The sequence below is a fragment of the Notolepis coatsorum genome (genome assembly GCF_963971535.1).
Source record: "Notolepis coatsorum genome assembly, chromosome: 4".
Lineage (NCBI taxonomy): Eukaryota > Metazoa > Chordata > Actinopteri > Aulopiformes > Paralepididae > Notolepis > Notolepis coatsorum.
This window is the reverse complement of record NC_140168.1, coordinates 68,395,532-68,412,303: the sequence shown is the minus strand read 5'-3', so window position 1 is coordinate 68,412,303 and position 16,772 is coordinate 68,395,532. Positions and strand designations below refer to the sequence as shown.

The 16,772-nt window shown below is 49.0% G+C and overlaps 1 protein-coding gene across 1 annotated transcript in view; it reads left to right on the top strand.

The window, feature by feature from the left end:
• Nucleotides 1-16,772, top strand: part of LOC311226544 (integrator complex subunit 3-like) — a gene marked incomplete at both ends in the record, with an annotated part of 104,805 nt that overhangs the window by 76,023 nt on the left and 12,010 nt on the right. The window lies entirely within an intron of this gene.

The following is a 16,772-nucleotide window of genomic DNA, read 5'->3' as shown; positions in this document are numbered from 1 at the left end:
TCCCCCCCCCCCCCCCCCCCCCCCCTCTCTATCTGTCTCTGTCGGGACAGACAGGCAACCAGATATAGACAGATAGACAAACAAACAAACAAACAAACAAACAAACAGACAGACAGACAGACAGACAGACAGACAGACAGACAGACAGACAGACAGACAGACAGACAGACAGACAGACAGACAGACAGACAGACAGACAGACAGACAGACAGACAGACAGACAGGCAACCAGATATGACAGATAGGCAAACAAACAGACAGACAGGGCGGGGTACTAACTATAGTAATATTGTTTATTTGCATTGGGAAAGATAGACACATTAGCTGGCTGAACAACATCTATTGAAAGATAGAGAAAAAACGAGAGAGAAAGAGAGAAAGAGAGAAAGAAAGAGCTGTACTGTATTGTATACCCATTCTGCAATCTGTTAATAAAATATACACTGATATAAGCCTACTGGTTGCTGTTCAATCATAATAATAATAATCATAATTACCATAATTAGCTGTCAGGAAACAAATAAAACGTTTGTCATTATAGGTGACAAGGTGGATTGACTTAATGACTGCTATATCCTGCTATTATTATTATTATTATTATTATTATTATTATTATTATTATTATTATTATTATTATTATTATTATTATTATTATTATTATTATTATTATTATTATTATTATTATTATTATTATAATTTTTTTTTTTTATCCACTTTTTCTCCCATTTTCTATATTTTCTCCCATCCCAATTTCGTATCATCCAATTCAACCCTCCCCTGTCACGAACGCTGTTTCTTGCCTCCCACAAGCCGGCTGCAATGTGGACTAAAGGCCTCTACATGCTACAGCAACTTCAAAGCAACTGCAACACAACATCGGCGCGATTTCAGCGCGGTTGTTTTAGAGGGTCTTGTAGACTGTGTTGCTTGGACGTTGCGTACATGTCCCCAGAATCTAATCTGAACAACCGTTGCGTTGATATTGCGTAGCAGTGATTGGTTGGTTAGCGAATGGGGGCGGGGCTGTCATAGAATAATATCCTCCATTGTTGAAGCCAGCGTTGACGCTAAATAATCAGCGTCACATAGCTCGCCTTTTTCTGAAAACCCAAGCACATATTGTTCCATAGCATACGCCTTCAGTTGATCATGACAAATCCTCTTACCTTGACGATTAAAAAGCCTCCATAATTTAGTAAATAAAGATGTAGCCAGCCAGCTAGCATTGGGTCTATTCAAAATGCTATCCACATTAGCTACATTAGCTAACCAAGTAAATACAATGGTATCCGTCCTGAGGTAACGTTAAATACAACGTTTGCTAGTCGAAATGACTGGACACACACAGGGACAAGTTAAACATCAATCAAGTAATTTATTCCAATAGGTAGTTTGAGCTGCATGTGAGCCGAGGTCCTCTCCATTGGAAACTAATGATGTTACGGTAACGTTAGCTCGAAAAGCACAGAAAGTCAAGCTGCTAGCAACAGACACTATAACACTTCCGGTCGGGGGTTTTCAAAATAAAAGAGCGACGTCTAAAATCACCGGAAATACGTTTATTTTGTACATTATCCAAAGTTAACACGAACCTAAACTAACTTTAGATTAGTTTAGGTTCGTGTAACGTTAGATATTGTAAAAAATAAACGTATTTACGGTGCTTTTAGACTCGCTCTTTTATTTTGAAACCCCCCGCCCGGAAGTAAAAATTATACTTATTTTTCTGCTTTTATCAATGGGTTGGTTGAGAAGGGAAGCGTCATCTATCTAGGGAACCTAGCTACATACGGGGTACAATGTTACATAGGCTGCGCGTTGATTTTGCAGAAGCATAAAGGTAGAGTGTCTGCAACACCGTTGCTTTGTCGATGTTGTGTCGAAGTTGCTTTGAATTTGCTGTAGCATGCAGAGGCCTTAAGTCATACATAGCACAAGTCCCCTCCGGTACTTGAGGTAACAGCAGTCGCATCAGCTCGATCTCTCAGTGGCGAGGAGTAACGCGTGGGAGGCTCACGCTGCCCCCGACACTTCCTGATTCTACTGCGCAGGCGCACCAACCGACCTGTAGGAGTCGCTGTCCACAACGCCCGATCCCCACCCATCAGTTTCCCACCCCCTAATACGGCCAATGTGTATTAGTATGAACGACCAGCTAAACTGAAAGCAATGTGGAGCGCTGGGCTCGAACAGGCGAGCCCAGCGTCTCCGCATTCGTGGCGAGCGCCTTGCCCACTACGCCACGTAGCCGCCCCTTATTATTATTATTATTATTATTATTATTATTATTATTATTATTATTATTATTATTATTATTATTATTATTATTATTATTATTATTATTATTATTATGCAACATTGTAATAGTTATAGGTATAAACAAACATACAGACAGGGGGGGGTTGGGCGTTTATTTGCAGATACAGACACAGCTGGTTGAACAACATCTATATCTGTGGTATATGCAGATATTCAACTGTATTTCTGTGACAATGCGCATGGCGCGCCGCCTCAAATAGGATCGAGGCTAAAAAATAGCTTGCCGCTCGGGAGCCGCTCGCGAGGCGCGCTCCCGCTCGCGGCCAGTGTGCCTACTATCGTCCGTTAACATGGGAGCGGAAGTGAAGAGGCAGCCGCCCGCCCGTCCGTCCGTCCGTGTTCATTTGTCAGCAGTGAGCCCGTGGCGTGATAGGTTTTTTTTGGCTGGTCAACAGCACTGTGCAGCGGCAGTTTTCCCAACCCAAGCCTTTGTTTCACCGCCGGGAGACTGGAATATCACCGCCGCAGCGACAGCCCCTCGCCAGCAGCGTGACGCGGGCTGTGTTTTTATCATGATTCATGCACGGTTTGGACCTAAAGCCAAGCAGTGCCGCCCGCCGTGCAGCTTCAGTGGACCGGGAAATGCCCGGCCGGCGCTCGTTAGTGGCCATGAGCGTCGGTCAGGCTGGCAGGCTACTGTTTGTCCAGGACACCATCTCCGGGCGGCGTTTCATGTGCGACACGGGCGCGCAGAGGAGCGTCTTGCCGGCTTCTAGAGTGGACATCCTATCCGGCGGACACGGACCCCCCATGGAGGCTGCCAACGGCACCCCCATCCGCACAAACGGCACCAGGTATGTCGAAATGTGTTTTAGTGGCCAACGGTTTGGCTAAATTGGCTGGGACTTTATCACAGCTAATGTAGCCGTCCCTCTTCTAGGCGCTGATTTTTTGTGTGATTATGGACTGTTAGTGGATGTTAAAAATTGCTGCTTAATTGATGCCATTACGTTCTGCTCTTATGCTGGTGCGCTTGGGGGTGCAGACTCCATCAGACTCTCTAGCATGCTCTCCGCCGCAGATGAGTTTCAACACCTTCTCGCCGAGTTCCCGGGCCTCACGCGGCCCACGTTCTCATCATCTACAGCCAAGCATGGAGTGGAACATCATATCGCCACGACCGGCCCTCCGGTCTATGCCCGGCGCCTCGACCCGGTCAAGCCCAGCATTGCCAAGGCAGAGTTCGAGAACATGGAACGCCTCGGCATTGTCCGTCGCTCCGACAGCCCATGGGCCTCCCCCCTCCACATTGTCCCCAAGCCGGTGTTCTGAGAAATTCTAATACTTCCTCGAAAACTGCTGCCGTAGCGACTCGATAGACGCGTCTGCGAAATTCTACTACTTCTCCATTGCTATACAGACCGCGTGTATCACTTCCGCAACGGATTTACTCGGATTTTGGTTTCCGGGTTCCTCTGATTGGCCGCGACCCCCACGTGACGCGCCCCCCTATCCACCGCTGCTGCTGCCGCTGCCCTGTGTGTTGCCGACTTGACTGCCGGCCGTGTTTATTATTCCGAATAGATCTACACAGGCTTATAGCCTATAATACGTGACATTTGAAGCAGGCACCACTGCTGTTGTAATTGTCTGGTAATAGCTGTTTGAGTGTTTATTATTACTGGCTGCCTTCCTATACCCAGTTAAAATTGTCTTCATATCTCTATATACAACAGCAGTGGTGCCTGCTTCAAATGGCACGTATTATAGGCTATAAGCCTGCGTAGATCTATTCGGAATAATAAACATATACAAAACATGACACAATGTGATCCTATCTCCGATAGAGCGGCTGGTCTGAGTTGAACGAACACATCGGGAGGAGAATGAATGAATGAAATTAACCTGATGTAAACAAGACAAAAGTCTTTCTCTGGTCTGCATCGAAGCAGGCACCACTGCTGTTGTAATTGTCTGGTAATAGCTGTTTCGAGTGTTGATTATTGGGTTGTTGTCGTCGCAGACTCACTGCATGTTCAATTTGCGGCTCTGTCTTCATATCTCACGGCCGGCAGTCAAGTCCATGCCGCGCGGCAACACACAGGGCAGCGGCAGCAGCAGCGGTGGATGCGGGGGCGCGTCACGTGGGGGTTGCGGCCAATCAGAGGAACCCGGAAACCGAAATCCGAGTAAATCCGTTGCGGAAGTGATACACGCATACAGACCAGGGTATGACGCGTCTGCGAAATTCTACTACTTCTCCATTGCTATACAGACCAGGGTCGGGATAAGTATTATTAACACACAAGTGATTTTTGATGCATAAAAAAGTGATATTATTAACACACAAGTGATTTTTGATGCATAAAAAAGTGATTTTAAAACAAGATAACGCTAAACTCAGGCCTATATCTTTTGACAGCTGGGTGTCGTCACATTCACTCCGAACTACAACAGGTGTACGACATTTTATCATCTACTTTATACATACTTTATACATTCTGCTGCAAAGCCAATTACATGCAAATATTTACATGCTTATACAGTAATAAGTTATGTATGTACAAATATGTTTAAGATATTGCTCACCATCAATAAGACTCAACAAGACGTTCGGCAGTAGAATATTGTTGAGTTAAAACGCGTGAAAAACGATTGTGGGTCATGCGCATGCGTGCGCAAGCGCAGAAGCGCTGGCAGCAGAATTCTGGTGTGGAGTAGAATTTTGCAGGACACCGGGAGGCGTGTATCACTTCCGCAACGGATTTAGTCGGATTTCGGTTTCCGGGTTCGCCTGATTGGCCGCGACGGCCACGTGACACGCCGTGGCACGCTCCCGCGGCAGCGCCAGGCTTGCCGCTGCGCCCTCCTGTGGCGACGCTCGCGGCGGCGTCTCTAACAGTAACAGTAAGAAGCATTTTGGATAAAAGTATTCTGTACTTCTGTATGACAACAATGTATGCCTTTCAAATGTTCGCTGCGCCCTGCTGTGGCGACGCTCGCAGCGGCGTCTCTAACAGTAACAGTAAGAAGCATTTTGGATAAAAGTATTCTGTACTTCTGTATGACAACAATGTATGCCTTTCAAATGTTCGCTGCGCCCTGCTGTGGCGATGCTCGCGGCGGCGTCTCTAACAGTAACAGTAAGAAGCATTTTGGATAAAAGTATTCTGTACTTCTGTATGACAACAATGTATGCCTTTCAAATGTTAAATGATAAATGATTAAATGATACACACTGAAATCTACGCTCTCTCATCCTGCTTTCCACAACGCGACAATATTATTAAACAGCAGCTCTGTCATTGAAGTGGGAAAAGTGAGCCGTATTGTATATTAGTACATTGCATATGTAGCACCCTGAAAATATGGCTATTATTCAGAAGTGCTGACTTGCCTTTTATCTCCCCTGGTACACCAAGACGTATTAACTAGTTTCCATTAAATATCCCCTTGATCAATGACGCGGGTTTCTCCTTCTCATACCGGCTGGAATATGGATTATAAACAATAACCCTGGATCATATTCTTCCACCCAGTGTTTCCCTGTGGGGCTAGTAGGCGGTGCCAGCAGGGGGCGCCGGTGGCAGGCAGAGAGCGTACGAGAGTGACGGAGGAGGAAGCAAGTCAACTGAGACGGAAGTGTGAGGAACCAGCCTCTTCGACATTGGACTTGGATGTGATCGGTCATGTCTAGACAGAGCCCCATGTAGGACCACACGGGTGAACGTATTGAACTTGAGTATATTACGGGTTATCCTAGAAAGGTAAACGTAGTAGCGTGTTGCATGTTTTCCCACTGAATAACCCTAGCGATACAACGAGTTATCCTAGAGGAAAAGCGGTATAGCCAAGTGTGGCTTAAGTTAAAGATATTCCCTCTAGTGAGCGTGGCTTGAAGAAGACCGGTGTTTAGAGACACCCTGCGTCATTATATATTGCGTCTAGCAGGAGGGCTGTTTGGGACCCCAAGAGTAGCTTCAGTGTAAGTAGGGCAAGAGTAGAGCCGCGCGTCTACCCAGCACCGGCCGTCAACAATCAGTCTTCGCCGGCGTTCGACGTCTGCCCTGCACCGGCTGTCTTCAGGCCATCACGGGAGTTCTTCCCGTCCAGCAGAGGTCGCCATCATCCAGCACGCGCTCTCAGCCCGATACTGCCCCCCTGCTCCAGCCCTGCTTGCTCGCGCCCGCGACGAGAGCGTTCAACGCCATCTTGCTACCCCGAACAGTGGTGGTGCGGCGAGGACGCCATCTTGGTTGAGTACAATAGAGCATCAGTGCTCCAGATCTTATTGCACAGTACACAGTGTGGTGCGGCCTACAGGCGAAGCTAAACGTTGCTAAATCCAGTTCATAGGGGTACCCCATACACATTATATGCCGGCATTAGTATAGGACTTTTGTTTTGGTACAGTGGGCCCACATTTTTGATTTCCTTTGAGTGTGATAACGTGTTGGTTCTTTGATAATAATTTCCCATCTAATCAACCCTTTCCCAGTGGGGAGGTTCCAGACCTGAGGTATTATTCCTACCATATAATTAAAGCCTGATAGAGGTATTATACCTGGTACTGACCCAGACGTGGGCGATGAGTCGAATACATTAAAGTATATTGTTCCTGGTGCTAACACAGAGGTGTGTGTAGAATATACGGGTACATAAGCTATTGAGTTACAATTGAGCAGTAGTAGGATTTCATTCCGTTGGACCACTCCTATTAAGCTTTTGTATTCAACCGTTCAAATTAACATAAAAACATTAGATGGGATTCTGTGTGCGTGTCCATTACTTTGTACAGTGTTAACTATTTTGGTGTGGGTAACGCTACTATAATTAACCCCTTCCTACTCCACCTTTCCCTTTTTATTGTAAGGTTTCTAGTGTCACTGAGGGAGGGTACTGCTTGCGGGGGGAACCAAGTTATTTATTTACAATTCAGTCACTAGGTGTGGGAGGGTTAAAGGAGTAATTGGGGAAGGTGAGAGCGTGTTGGGGAGTACTGCTGACCGCCCTGCTGCAGGGGAGGAAGACCAGAGTACCAGACCAGGTTGGGCCCCTTCCACTCACACTGCCAGCCTCCAGTTGAAGCTCCAGACTCAAAGACGGAGGTGCAGTCAGACAGAGCTCTACTGTGTCTCGCTACCCAGTGATTGTGCCCACCTGTTCCCACAAAGCAGGGATAATCCACCCTGCTACACATAGTATATTGTATATTGTATGGTAACTCAGTTACTTCTATTCTGCATCGAACATTGTACATGTTCGATCAGAATAGAAGTAACTGAGTTACCATACAATATACTATGCAATGTACTAATATACAATACGGCTCACTTTTCCCACTTCAATGACAGAGCTGCTGTTTGATAATATTGTCGTGTTGTGGAAAGCAGGATGAGAGAGCGTAGATTTCAGTGTGTATCATTTAATCATTTATCATTTAACATTTGAAAGGCATACATTGTTGTCATACAGAAGTACAGAATATTTGTATCCAAAATGCTTCTTACTGTTACTGTTAGAGACGCCGCCGCGAGCGTCGCCACAGCAGGGCGCAGCGGCAAGCCGTCGCGGCCAATCAGGCGAACCCGGAAACCGAAATCCGACTAAATCCGTTGCGGAAGTGATACACGCAGCCGGGAGGGGGGTGGCGCCCGTGTGGGGATTACCGCCGGCTCAACGATGCTACGACGCCGGACCGGTACCCAGTCCCGCACATTCAGGACTTTTCTGCCCGCCTTTCAGGGAAATTAATGTTTTCCAAGGTGGACCTTGTGCGTGGGTATCATCAGGTGCCCGTCCAACCGCTGGACGTCCCCAAAACAGCAGTCATAACTCCATTTGGACTATTTGAGTTTCTGCGCATGCCATTCGGCCTCAAAAACGCTGCACAGAAGTTCCAGCGCCTTATGGACTCTGTGCTACGAGACTTGGATTTTATTTTTGTATACTTGGATGATATCCTCATAGCCAGCGCCTCTAAGGCTGAGCACATGTCCCACCTCAGGATGCTTTTTGAGCGGCTAAATGAGCATGGACTGATAATCAACCCGGCCAAATGCCAGTTTGGGCGGTCGACCATTGACTTCCTGGGGCACAGAGTCACTAAAGAGGGAGCGGTCCCTCTTCCCATGAAGGTGGAAGCGGTGATGAATTTTCCCCGGCCACCCACGGTTAGGTCACTGCAGGAGTTTCTCGGAATGATCAACTTTTATCACCGCTTTATTCCCCAGGCGGCTCGGATTATGCAGCCTTTGTATGAGGCCCTTAGGGGTAAAGCGCCAAAACATGCTGTCGACTGGTCTGCAGAGAGAGACAAAGCTTTTCTGGATGCCAAGGCTGCCCTAGCCAACGCCACCATGCTGGCACATCCTTCCTTTAAGGCCCCAATCTCCATCACCACCGACGCCTCAGATTTTGCCGTGGGCGCAGTGTTTGAACAGTGGGTAGGCGGGGCTTGCCAGCCGCTCGCTTTTTTCAGCCGCCAGTTAAGCCCCAGCGAGCGGAGGTATAGCACCTTCGATCGGGAGCTCCTCGGCCTCTACCTTGCCATCCGCCATTTTCGTTTCCTGCTGGAGGCCCGCCAGTTCACGGCCTTCGTGGATCACAAGCCGCTGACGTTCGCCATGGCCAAGGTGTCTGAGCCATGGTCCGCCCGTCAACAGCGACAGCTCTCATATGTCTCAGAGTTCATTACTGACATTCAACATGTGGCAGGTAAAGCAAACCTTGTCGCAGAGGTTCCTCTCCCGGGCTGTAGCGGGCGCCATCCACTTGGGGCTGGATTACACCGGTATGGTGGCGGACCAGGCTACCGACCCTGAAGTGCGAGATTTCAGGTCAGCCACCTCAAGCCTGCGGTTAGAGGATGTGGTTTTTGACAGCGCTGGCACCACACTCCTGTGTGATGTCTCTATGGGACAGCCCCGCCCCATCGTTCCCACAGGATGGAGGCGGCGTGTTTATGACGCTGTTCACGGCCTCTCCCACCCGGGAAAGAAACCTACGCAGAGGCTAGTGTCCGCCAAGTTTGTCTGGCCTGGGCTTAGAAAAGATGTGAGAGACTGGGCTGACTCCTGTTTGGAGTGCCAGCGCGCTAAAGTGTACTGTCACACCAAGGCCCCCCTGCAGCACTTCCCTGTACCTGAAAGGAGGTTCGACCACGTGAACGTTGACCTAGTGGGCCCCCTGCCCCCCTCACACGGCTTCAGTTACCTCTTTACTATGGTAGACAGGACTACCCGTTGGCCAGAGGCAGTTCCACTGTCAGGCACGACGTCCGCCGAGGTGGCCAGGGCTTTTATTGGAACCTGGGTCGCCCGGTTTGGCACTCCAGCCGACCTCTCTTCAGACCGGGGCCCACAGTTCACGTCCGAGCTCTGGAACACGGTCGCCAAGAGCCTGGGCGTTGTTCTGCGGAATTCTAATACTTCCTCGAAAACTGCTGCCGTAGCGACTCGATAGACGCGTCTGCGAAATTCTACTACTTCTCCATTGCTATACAGACCGCGTGTATCACTTCCGCAACGGATTTACTCTGATTTTGGTTTCCGGGTTCCTCTGATTGGCCGCGACCCCCACGTGACGCGCCCCCCTATCCACCGCTGCTGCTGCCGCTGCCCTGTGTGTTGCCGACTTGACTGCCGGCCGTGTTTATTATTCCGAATAGATCTACACAGGCTTATAGCCTATAATACGTGACATTTGAAGCAGGCACCACTGCTGTTGTAATTGTCTGGTAATAGCTGTTTGAGTGTTTATTATTACTGGCTGCCTTCCTATACCCAGTTAAAATTGTCTTCATATCTCTATATACAACAGCAGTGGTGCCTGCTTCAAATGGCACGTATTATAGGCTATAAGCCTGCGTAGATCTATTCGGAATAATAAACATATACAAAACATGACACAATGTGATCCTATCTCCGATAGAGCGGCTGGTCTGAGTTGAACGAACACATCGGGAGGAGAATGAATGAATGAAATTAACCTGATGTAAACAAGACAAAAGTCTTTCTCTGGTCTGCATCGAAGCAGGCACCACTGCTGTTGTAATTGTCTGGTAATAGCTGTTTCGAGTGTTGATTATTGGGTTGTTGTCGTCGCAGACTCACTGCATGTTCAATTTGCGGCTCTGTCTTCATATCTCACGGCCGGCAGTCAAGTCCATGCCGCGCGGCAACACACAGGGCAGCGGCAGCAGCAGCGGTGGATGCGGGGGCGCGTCACGTGGGGGTTGCGGCCAATCAGAGGAACCCGGAAACCGAAATCCGAGTAAATCCGTTGCGGAAGTGATACACGCATACAGACCAGGGTATGACGCGTCTGCGAAATTCTACTACTTCTCCATTGCTATACAGACCAGGGTCGGGATAAGTATTATTAACACACAAGTGATTTTTGATGCATAAAAAAGTGATATTATTAACACACAAGTGATTTTTGATGCATAAAAAAGTGATTTTAAAACAAGATAACGCTAAACTCAGGCCTATATCTTTTGACAGCTGGGTGTCGTCACATTCACTCCGAACTACAACAGGTGTACGACATTTTATCATCTACTTTATACATACTTTATACATTCTGCTGCAAAGCCAATTACATGCAAATATTTACATGCTTATACAGTAATAAGTTATGTATGTACAAATATGTTTAAGATATTGCTCACCATCAATAAGACTCAACAAGACGTTCGGCAGTAGAATATTGTGTGAGTTAAAACGCGTGAAAAACGATTGTGGGTCATGCGCATGCGTGCGCAAGCGCAGAAGCGCTGGCAGCAGAATTCTGGTGTGGAGTAGAATTTTGCAGGACACCGGGAGGCGTGTATCACTTCCGCAACGGATTTAGTCGGATTTCGGTTTCCGGGTTCGCCTGATTGGCCGCGACGGCCACGTGACACGCCGTGGCACGCTCCCGCGGCAGCGCCAGGCTTGCCGCTGCGCCCTCCTGTGGCGACGCTCGCGGCGGCGTCTCTAACAGTAACAGTAAGAAGCATTTTGGATAAAAGTATTCTGTACTTCTGTATGACAACAATGTATGCCTTTCAAATGTTCGCTGCGCCCTGCTGTGGCGACGCTCGCAGCGGCGTCTCTAACAGTAACAGTAAGAAGCATTTTGGATAAAAGTATTCTGTACTTCTGTATGACAACAATGTATGCCTTTCAAATGTTCGCTGCGCCCTGCTGTGGCGATGCTCGCGGCGGCGTCTCTAACAGTAACAGTAAGAAGCATTTTGGATAAAAGTATTCTGTACTTCTGTATGACAACAATGTATGCCTTTCAAATGTTAAATGATAAATGATTAAATGATACACACTGAAATCTACGCTCTCTCATCCTGCTTTCCACAACGCGACAATATTATTAAACAGCAGCTCTGTCATTGAAGTGGGAAAAGTGAGCCGTATTGTATATTAGTACATTGCATATGTAGCACCCTGAAAATATGGCTATTATTCAGAAGTGCTGACTTGCCTTTTATCTCCCCTGGTACACCAAGACGTATTAACTAGTTTCCATTAAATATCCCCTTGATCAATGACGCGGGTTTCTCCTTCTCATACCGGCTGGAATATGGATTATAAACAATAACCCTGGATCATATTCTTCCACCCAGTGTTTCCCTGTGGGGCTAGTAGGCGGTGCCAGCAGGGGGCGCCGGTGGCAGGCAGAGAGCGTACGAGAGTGACGGAGGAGGAAGCAAGTCAACTGAGACGGAAGTGTGAGGAACCAGCCTCTTCGACATTGGACTTGGATGTGATCGGTCATGTCTAGACAGAGCCCCATGTAGGACCACACGGGTGAACGTATTGAACTTGAGTATATTACGGGTTATCCTAGAAAGGTAAACGTAGTAGCGTGTTGCATGTTTTCCCACTGAATAACCCTAGCGATACAACGAGTTATCCTAGAGGAAAAGCGGTATAGCCAAGTGTGGCTTAAGTTAAAGATATTCCCTCTAGTGAGCGTGGCTTGAAGAAGACCGGTGTTTAGAGACACCCTGCGTCATTATATATTGCGTCTAGCAGGAGGGCTGTTTGGGACCCCAAGAGTAGCTTCAGTGTAAGTAGGGCAAGAGTAGAGCCGCGCGTCTACCCAGCACCGGCCGTCAACAATCAGTCTTCGCCGGCGTTCGACGTCTGCCCTGCACCGGCTGTCTTCAGGCCATCACGGGAGTTCTTCCCGTCCAGCAGAGGTCGCCATCATCCAGCACGCGCTCTCAGCCCGATACTGCCCCCCTGCTCCAGCCCTGCTTGCTCGCGCCCGCGACGAGAGCGTTCAACGCCATCTTGCTACCCCGAACAGTGGTGGTGCGGCGAGGACGCCATCTTGGTTGAGTACAATAGAGCATCAGTGCTCCAGATCTTATTGCACAGTACACAGTGTGGTGCGGCCTACAGGTGAAGCTAAACGTTGCTAAATCCAGTTCATAGGGGTACCCCATACACATTATATGCCGGCATTAGTATAGGACTTTTGTTTTGGTACAGTGGGCCCACATTTTTGATTTCCTTTGAGTGTGATAACGTGTTGGTTCTTTGATAATAATTTCCCATCTAATCAACCCTTTCCCAGTGGGGAGGTTCCAGACCTGAGGTATTATTCCTACCATATAATTAAAGCCTGATAGAGGTATTATACCTGGTACTGACCCAGACGTGGGCGATGAGTCGAATACATTAAAGTATATTGTTCCTGGTGCTAACACAGAGGTGTGTGTAGAATATACGGGTACATAAGCTATTGAGTTACAATTGAGCAGTAGTAGGATTTCATTCCGTTGGACCACTCCTATTAAGCTTTTGTATTCAACCGTTCAAATTAACATAAAAACATTAGATGGGATTCTGTGTGCGTGTCCATTACTTTGTACAGTGTTAACTATTTTGGTGTGGGTAACGCTACTATAATTAACCCCTTCCTACTCCACCTTTCCCTTTTTATTGTAAGGTTTCTAGTGTCACTGAGGGAGGGTACTGCTTGCGGGGGGAACCAAGTTATTTATTTACAATTCAGTCACTAGGTGTGGGAGGGTTAAAGGAGTAATTGGGGAAGGTGAGAGCGTGTTGGGGAGTACTGCTGACCGCCCTGCTGCAGGGGAGGAAGACCAGAGTACCAGACCAGGTTGGGCCCCTTCCACTCACACTGCCAGCCTCCAGTTGAAGCTCCAGACTCAAAGACGGAGGTGCAGTCAGACAGAGCTCTACTGTGTCTCGCTACCCAGTGATTGTGCCCACCTGTTCCCACAAAGCAGGGATAATCCACCCTGCTACACATAGTATATTGTATATTGTATGGTAACTCAGTTACTTCTATTCTGCATCGAACATTGTACATGTTCGATCAGAATAGAAGTAACTGAGTTACCATACAATATACTATGCAATGTACTAATATACAATACGGCTCACTTTTCCCACTTCAATGACAGAGCTGCTGTTTGATAATATTGTCGTGTTGTGGAAAGCAGGATGAGAGAGCGTAGATTTCAGTGTGTATCATTTAATCATTTATCATTTAACATTTGAAAGGCATACATTGTTGTCATACAGAAGTACAGAATATTTGTATCCAAAATGCTTCTTACTGTTACTGTTAGAGACGCCGCCGCGAGCGTCGCCACAGCAGGGCGCAGCGGCAAGCCGTCGCGGCCAATCAGGCGAACCCGGAAACCGAAATCCGACTAAATCCGTTGCGGAAGTGATACACGCAGCCGGGAGGGGGGTGGCGCCCGTGTGGGGATTACCGCCGGCTCAACGATGCTACGACGCCGGACCGGTACCCAGTCCCGCACATTCAGGACTTTTCTGCCCGCCTTTCAGGGAAATTAATGTTTTCCAAGGTGGACCTTGTGCGTGGGTATCATCAGGTGCCCGTCCAACCGCTGGACGTCCCCAAAACAGCAGTCATAACTCCATTTGGACTATTTGAGTTTCTGCGCATGCCATTCGGCCTCAAAAACGCTGCACAGAAGTTCCAGCGCCTTATGGACTCTGTGCTACGAGACTTGGATTTTATTTTTGTATACTTGGATGATATCCTCATAGCCAGCGCCTCTAAGGCTGAGCACATGTCCCACCTCAGGATGCTTTTTGAGCGGCTAAATGAGCATGGACTGATAATCAACCCGGCCAAATGCCAGTTTGGGCGGTCGACCATTGACTTCCTGGGGCACAGAGTCACTAAAGAGGGAGCGGTCCCTCTTCCCATGAAGGTGGAAGCGGTGATGAATTTTCCCCGGCCACCCACGGTTAGGTCACTGCAGGAGTTTCTCGGAATGATCAACTTTTATCACCGCTTTATTCCCCAGGCGGCTCGGATTATGCAGCCTTTGTATGAGGCCCTTAGGGGTAAAGCGCCAAAACATGCTGTCGACTGGTCTGCAGAGAGAGACAAAGCTTTTCTGGATGCCAAGGCTGCCCTAGCCAACGCCACCATGCTGGCACATCCTTCCTTTAAGGCCCCAATCTCCATCACCACCGACGCCTCAGATTTTGCCGTGGGCGCAGTGTTTGAACAGTGGGTAGGCGGGGCTTGCCAGCCGCTCGCTTTTTTCAGCCGCCAGTTAAGCCCCAGCGAGCGGAGGTATAGCACCTTCGATCGGGAGCTCCTCGGCCTCTACCTTGCCATCCGCCATTTTCGTTTCCTGCTGGAGGCCCGCCAGTTCACGGCCTTCGTGGATCACAAGCCGCTGACGTTCGCCATGGCCAAGGTGTCTGAGCCATGGTCCGCCCGTCAACAGCGACAGCTCTCATATGTCTCAGAGTTCATTACTGACATTCAACATGTGGCAGGTAAAGCAAACCTTGTCGCAGAGGTTCCTCTCCCGGGCTGTAGCGGGCGCCATCCACTTGGGGCTGGATTACACCGGTATGGTGGCGGACCAGGCTACCGACCCTGAAGTGCGAGATTTCAGGTCAGCCACCTCAAGCCTGCGGTTAGAGGATGTGGTTTTTGACAGCGCTGGCACCACACTCCTGTGTGATGTCTCTATGGGACAGCCCCGCCCCATCGTTCCCACAGGATGGAGGCGGCGTGTTTATGACGCTGTTCACGGCCTCTCCCACCCGGGAAAGAAACCTACGCAGAGGCTAGTGTCCGCCAAGTTTGTCTGGCCTGGGCTTAGAAAAGATGTGAGAGACTGGGCTGACTCCTGTTTGGAGTGCCAGCGCGCTAAAGTGTACTGTCACACCAAGGCCCCCCTGCAGCACTTCCCTGTACCTGAAAGGAGGTTCGACCACGTGAACGTTGACCTAGTGGGCCCCCTGCCCCCCTCACACGGCTTCAGTTACCTCTTTACTATGGTAGACAGGACTACCCGTTGGCCAGAGGCAGTTCCACTGTCAGGCACGACGTCCGCCGAGGTGGCCAGGGCTTTTATTGGAACCTGGGTCGCCCGGTTTGGCACTCCAGCCGACCTCTCTTCAGACCGGGGCCCACAGTTCACGTCCGAGCTCTGGAACACGGTCGCCAAGAGCCTGGGCGTGAAGCTACACCGGACTACGTCATACCACCCGCAGGCCAATGGGTTATGCGAGCGCTTACACCGCTCAAGGAAAGCAGCACTTCGGGCCAGCCTTACTGACAGCGGCTGGGTCGACCGGCTCCCGTGGTCATGCTTTGTCTCAGGACGGCCCCCAAGGAAGACCTTCAGACCTCCTCGGCCGAGCTGGTTTACGGTCAGCCTCTGCAGGTGCCAGGGGATTTCATCCCTAACATTACTGCCCCCTGGTGTGCAGCCCAGCAGCGGACAGCAATTCTGGAGAAGGCTAAGGTATTCACACCAGTCCCCACCTCACAGCACGGCCTTCCCCGGTCGCACGTCCCTACAAGTCTGCAGTCAGCGGAATATGTTTTCATCCATCACGATGCCCACGGGACCCCTTGAAACCTCCATACGACGGTCCGTTCCGTGTCCAGGAGGCTGGAGACAAGTACTTTGTTGTGGACATGGGCGGGAAGCTGGAACACATTTCCATAGACCGCCTTAAACCGGCTCATGTGGACTTGGGCAAACCTGTTGGACTGGCCCAGCCCCCACGGCGGGGACTACCCCCTACCTTGCCCCGTCTTCCCAGTAAGGCCCACGAGACCCCCTCGCCACCTATCCTGTGATGTATTAATGGGGCACTGTCACTTTAATGAGGTTGGTTTTGGGGGTTGGGCTTAGAGAAGACGCGCTGGTGGAATGTCATTGATAAAATGTTTGGTGACGAGGAGCTGTCAGAGTTTAGCACGGCATAGATCTGACAGCTGTCACTTGTGCTAAAAAGATAATAAATGACACACTACTTGGTGTTGTCGCAAGATAGAAATTGTGCGTCTCTCCTTTCCGACGATTTCTACACTATAATACATAATACTACAACACCTCAAATACAAAGGTAATACACACTATAATACCTCAAATACAAAGGTAATACACACTATAATACCTATACTACAACACCTCAAATACAAAGGTAATACACACTATAATACCTATACTACAACACCTCAAATAC